The following is a 6,410-nucleotide window of genomic DNA, read 5'->3' as shown; positions in this document are numbered from 1 at the left end:
TTTCTGAAGCCTCCCCCCTTTGTTCGATTCTCTGCTTTATTAGCCCACGGATGCGTCCTCCCCTTCGCAGCGAAGCGAGCCCATTGGAGGAGAAGTCACGGGTTGTCGTTCAGGTTTGCAGAGTGAAGGATTCTTACTGTTGCTAAGCTTTTTCGAATGGTTGGTTGACCGTTCAAGAAGTTAATTTGCTGTCCATCGTCACCTGCGGAATGCTGGGAGGCTCATCAGCAGCCAGACAGTCTGCACCATCGCTTGCTGCTGTCTGGGGTGTCGAAGGCTTTAGGCAAAATGTGTCATTGTGAGATGCTTTGTGGTGGATTTCTTAATTGACGGCTTTTAAAATCCCGTGCCAAGAGAAATTTGGCAGCAACTCCTGCTGTCTACAGATGGGTCTCTTTTAAACACAAGTACAAAACAGAGCTCAGGTTCACCCTCAGTTCAGAGCTCATGTTAAAGGGAAAGCTCCTTCAGGGCTGTAGACATCATTGAAGTCTGGAGTCAAAGGAGCTTCCTTTAAAGCCAGTTGTCCTTCCATTTTGTTTTAATACCCAGTTCTATGCTTAATTATATATATATATATATATATATATATATATATATATATATATATATACAGTATATATATATAACCCTAACCCTATATATATATATGAAAATGCAGTTTTAATATTGAGTTTCTGTTTTATTGTTAATAAATGGGATAAATTCTTCTTCCTTTAATTGTCTTTACTTGTATGGCTTTTAAACTAAAGTAATAGTAATAATAATAATAATAATTGATTTTATTTGTAATGCACTTTACATTTGAAAAATCCCAAAGTGCTACAGTTACGGTCATAAAATAAAGGAGAAGAAATAAATTCATAAAAACATTTAAAAAAAAGAAAAACATCAATATAAAACAAATGATGCATAAAAGCTTAATTAAAACTGATAGGTTCTACTGAAGAGATGTGTTTTTAGTTGTTTTTTAAAAGTCTCAGTATTTTGTGGAGCCCTTAGATGGTCGGGGAGGGCATTCCAAATCCGCGGAGCGGCGGAACAGAAGGCCCGATCGCCCATGGTGCTGAGTTTAGTCCTGGGGAGGAGGAGGCGGTTTGAGGTCGTTGAACGGAGGGATCTAGTTGTAGTTAGGGGGATGAATAGTTCTTTCAAATACGGTGGGGCATTTCCATAGATGCACTGATGGGTAAGAAGGGAGATCTTGAATTCAATCCTTGCGGAAACGGGGAGCCAGTGAAGTGAATGAAGGATGGGAGTGATATGGTCGTATTTTCGCACTCTCATCAGGATCCTAGCAGCACTATTCTGAATATATTGCAGTCTCTGCAGGCTTTTGTTAGGGATCCCGATGAGAAGTGCATTGCAGTAGTCCAGTCTGGAGGAGACAAAAGCATGGACCAGCTTTTCAGCGTCTGCTAAGTTGAGTATGGAACGGAGTTTGGCAATATTTCTGAGATGGTAGAATGAGATCTTGCAGAGATTTTTGATATGGGCGTCGAAGGTGAGTTGTGAGTCAAATCTTACACCAAGATTGTTGACAAATTTGGAGAGGGGAATGTCGTGGCTAGAGATATTTATACCGGTTATGGAAGAAGACTGGATTTGATGAGAGGTGCCAACAAGAATTGCCTCAGTTCTGGAGCTGTTTAACTGGAGGAAGTTGTGTTTCATCCACACCTTTATCTCCTCCAGACAGGCAGTAAGTTTTGAAGACAGGGATGATGATGTTGATGAAGCCGCCTGTGTTTCCGTTTTCATGTACAATTGTGTGTCATCAGCATAGCAGTGGAACGAGACTCCATAGCGGCTAATGACATGACCAAGGGGGAGGATGTAAGTGATAAAGAGGATGGGACCAAGGACTGACCCTAGTGTATAATAGCTTTTACATTTTTGCAATTGTCATGCCAATCAAGACATGCATTTGAGTGTAATCAAAAAACCCATTCAGAATCAATCAGAAAAACCCATTTAAAACATTGATTATATCTTCTAATATCTTTCTGTCTACAGCGATGCCACTATGGCTGGATGTCCTTCTTGGCTTTACACCCCTGCAGCGACCACTTGGTGAAATCACCCCTCCACCCAAACACATGCATTACAAAGTCTCTCTAACAAACTGGTGCAGGGAAACATGTTCCTGCATCACACTGGAAGGGACAACGTGTCTGCATTGTCTGCACCTCCACCTGTCACACGTTTGATTACGACAGACGCCGATGTCCAATTTGCGTTACTTCCGCTCCTTCGGTTAAACTAAAATAAGCTCAGTCGATCGCTTACTGCACCCGTCTCCTGCTCTGTCTCTGCACTACTGCCCTCCTCCTGATAGTTTAAATTTAGGTTCACCTCAGACCACACACCACCACCGTTATGTCTGCGTGTAGAGTCGGAGATGAGAGCCTCTAGGCCTGTCTGTGATTCTGGGGAGGCTCCTCATCACGCAGCAGCATGAGGCTGGGCTGCGTGGCTCTGTTGGTATTGAACAGGGACGAGCGCCCTGAGCACAATCCATCAAGAAGGAGCCGTTTGCACTGTGGGAATAGACATGAATAATCCATGCTTTCTTTACCCTTCCCTGTGTAACTGAGTACCTTCCAATATCCAACTGCTGTGTTTGTATAAAACCATTTATTATGCTCAGTAATGATTTTATAATGTCCATATATAATTCGGAGAAGAAAAAAAGCTGATATATATTGTGTAGATTGCCTGATATCTTAGTTATCCTTATCCTAACCCTATCCCATCTGGGCTATATTGATCAAACTCTCATTCAGAGAGGATTATTTATCTTAATTTGTCTGGATCAAAAAATTTGATCTTGAGATTTTTCTTGCCAGAAAAGCAGTTGCTTCTTTTTTATGTCCGTTTTTTTTTTTTTTCTTGACTCGTCTGGCAAATACATAAGTACATAAGAAATCCAAATAAAATGAGCATTGTTTCTAAGTGTGTGGCTATTAAAGTGAAAGTAAGTCCAGGTGAACAATCACGGGGGGAAATTCCTTAAATGATGTCTTATGAGATCATCTTTTTGTTCCATGTTGGCAGAAGAAATTGTACTAGTAGTATTTTATCCGTATTCAGTTATTATTACTTAACTGTGGGTATGCGGGGTTTAGTTAGTCCACAGCACATTGCATTTATTATAGCTATGTACTGTGAATTTGCTTGATACAACAACACTTTGCCCTTTATATTCTACTTCAAACAGTAGTAATGAAAACCTTTGTAATTTCGGATTTTGTACAATATCACTGAAATAAGGCCAGTGTCGCTGTGGGGACTAAAATCAGCACCTCATTGGTCTCAACTTGTGGTTGTTGGGACTAAGCTGCAGGGTCAGATACAGAGAAGAAGGGCCGGTAGACTGGCTTCAGGTTAAATCAGCTCCGGGCTGGTTGAACACAGTGTGTAAAGAAGAGGTTTTATGGATGAATTGGGCTTTGGGGGCTTTCTAGTTTGCAGTTTTTTTTATGATGGTCATAAACATTGATTTGTGCACTGGTTCTAATGGAGGACCCTCTCGAGAGCTCTGAGCCGTAATCACTGTTTGTGAAGTCCTGTGGTTCTAGTTTTTTTACTTAAATTCCCCAACGACAGATGCTAGCTTTACTAGCTATCATTGCTCATTTTTGCCAGGTGAATTGAAGTGAATGCTGCTGTTGAGGAGATATACTGCTGGATCAAAGCTTAACAGACTACTGCCACACTGTGGCAGTAACATTTCCTTTGACCAAGGTCCACAACCGTTTCTTTCCTTTAAAACTCACATTTACAGCCTTCAGTGGGTTTGAGGTGAGCTCACTTTAAACCTATCTAACTCAAGCTAGTTTATTTATTTGTTATCATCCACTCATTCCTCACTATTTGCCTAATGAGTGGATAAACTCCTTTGGCAGTGATGAATATCCAGTGACGCTTGAGTAAGGGTTTTACAAGCTCTGGATGTTAGCAATTATAATGTGTAGAAATGGTTTTGCTTTAATTACATTTTGGAATATCTGATAAAATAATCTCAATTCCTTTTTTGTACATCTTTGCCGGCGGGAAGAACTAAGAGAATCTAATCAAGGAAATTGAGAATTTTCTCCTGCTCCACAGGAGGTATTAATAAGCGTAGGTCCAAAGGTTCGCAAGTGATGCTGCATAACTTAAACTGACCAGTAGAGACGTGCCATGTTTGCAGATTGGACAGTGTGAGGGATGCGATCTGTTTTCTCTCCCGCTAAATAAATCAGTCCTGCTTTTAGGCGCTCCTGCAGGCCATGGAAAAGCCCAATAAAGAAAGCTCTATAGTACTTGTCTTCTTCCTACTGTTGCCAATATTGTCCCTCACTATCACTCAAGCCAAGTCAGTCAGAAAAATATCCCCCCCAGCATTCATTCTGCCGAGCAGTACAATCAATATGCTCTGGCTGCATTGTGCAGCTGGTGGGCGAGGCCGTGAGCTTCTTAAAGAGAGGGCAAATGCACAGCAGCATGCGCACATCCGGAAACGCACTAATGCACCCCAGGGCTCTGACATCAATTAAGAGAGACAATGGACAACTGTCCCGTGCATTGCAAGCTAAAAAGCTTGGAACGTGAGAAGGAAATGTGGGCGTTGTGAAAGGAACGGCCATTACCGAGTTAGACCTCAGTTGAAGTGACATTTTGTTCTCGTTTAGTTCTTTTTGCTAAAATAAGCTGTTTGGATTTGAGTCTCTATTCCCGGCCAACATTGCCATGAAAACAAAAAATAATGATTTATTTGAATGTCTAACTATTTCTGTTTAGGTCATATACATAAAATGAACAATGTTACGTTGTTACAACAATGTTACAATATTTTGTAATACGTGTCTTATTATTTCACAATAAAATCTCTATCTCCCTTTTCTGATCTCTGGTAATAATAGTAAAGTAAGACTTCTGCGAGGAGCCTCTAGCTTAACAACATCACTCTTTGACTGGATTATGTGTGTCAGTCTCACCTGTCTGGACACAGTTTGGTCTTTTCTGTCTCTGTCTGCCCACCACCTACCATTCCTCTAATAGTAATCGTTAAGCTGTTCAATGGTGCAAATGGTGAAACTCAATGTTTTATTTATTTTATTCACTCAAATGGATTTTCTAGCCGTGTGTCAGAACCTTCATTTGCAGCAGGGGCGGCAGTTGACGCCCACATCATGTTTTCATTTATGCCTTTTTGTCACAGGCGCTAGCCATTACAAATTCAAGCAATTTTCGTTTTACATGGAAGTCATGTTTCCATGGGATATTTATTTATACTTATAGCGGTACTAAGAGATTAAAATGTCTGTTTTTGTATTTTGTTAAAATTAAACTATTGTAGTCAGTATTATTGTAGCTGGATATTATTAGTAATGAGAATGTTGTAATTTAACAAATTTTTAAACCTAATTTGGGATTTAAAGGATGTAATTTTCCTTTACACCCCTCAAATGGCAGGATTGGCTTTGACAACAAAATATTTTCCACCCACTTGCTTCCAACTTGCACAGCTCACGGCACAGGGTTGACTGCAGGTATGCTTCTCTTGCTCTTTTTGGACCATTTCAATTGGGTTTCCCCCTAAAGTGCTTCCAGAAAGACAACGGTCATATGTATCAAAAAGCCTCCAGATCAATTCAAGGGCTATCTTTTTCTCTTGACTGGTTACTGAGCGAGCATGGGTGGGGCATGGCTGACATCCCAGCGCCGTGGCGGGGAGCTGCAGAACCAGTATGTCTTCCTCTCCTCTCTCGGAGAGCTCTGTTTGTCACTTGGTACTCGCCGTCTGTCACGCCACAGAGCGCCGTGGCCACACACTCTTCTCACATGCACCTTTCCGTCCTCGCACGTGATGCCACGACGCTCCCGAATACACTCAGACCCTCAAAAAAGGGGATACATGTCATCCTTCCCTTCTCACAAGGCGCTAAAAAGGCCCCTCTCACCCCTAGGGAGCTCTACTCTTCCCCTTCCGATCGATCGGCTGCAACATCGTCTTCATTCATCTACTTATCTATCCGTCTTCCTGTCTTTACGCCTTGGCATTTGTTACCCGTCTCGCCCAACGATGATCTCTCAATAGCTTTTGCTGATAATCGATAAGATGTATTCCTCTACGATCAAAATATAAATAATGAAAAATAGTGTTTTGGTTGTGGATCTGAGAAGCAGGACATCCTGCTCTCATTACATGCAGCGAGTAGAATCCCTCCCACTGATGCGAATCTCTCACTTTGTAATGAATGAAGTCTGTTTTTGAATTGTCTGAATTTTTCTTTCCCGACCAGTTCTCTTCCAAACGCTCCATAGATTGCTTTTTCTGCACCCCCCCCCTCCTCCCCCCACCCCCCTGCAAGCAGTATTGATTTTGCCAGTGCACTAATTATCCTGTTTGGCCTTGCATGTTT

The sequence above is a fragment of the Pungitius pungitius genome, chromosome 6 (assembly GCF_949316345.1).
Source record: "Pungitius pungitius chromosome 6, fPunPun2.1, whole genome shotgun sequence".
Classification (NCBI taxonomy): domain Eukaryota; kingdom Metazoa; phylum Chordata; class Actinopteri; order Perciformes; family Gasterosteidae; genus Pungitius; species Pungitius pungitius.
This window is presented reverse-complemented; position numbering follows the sequence as displayed.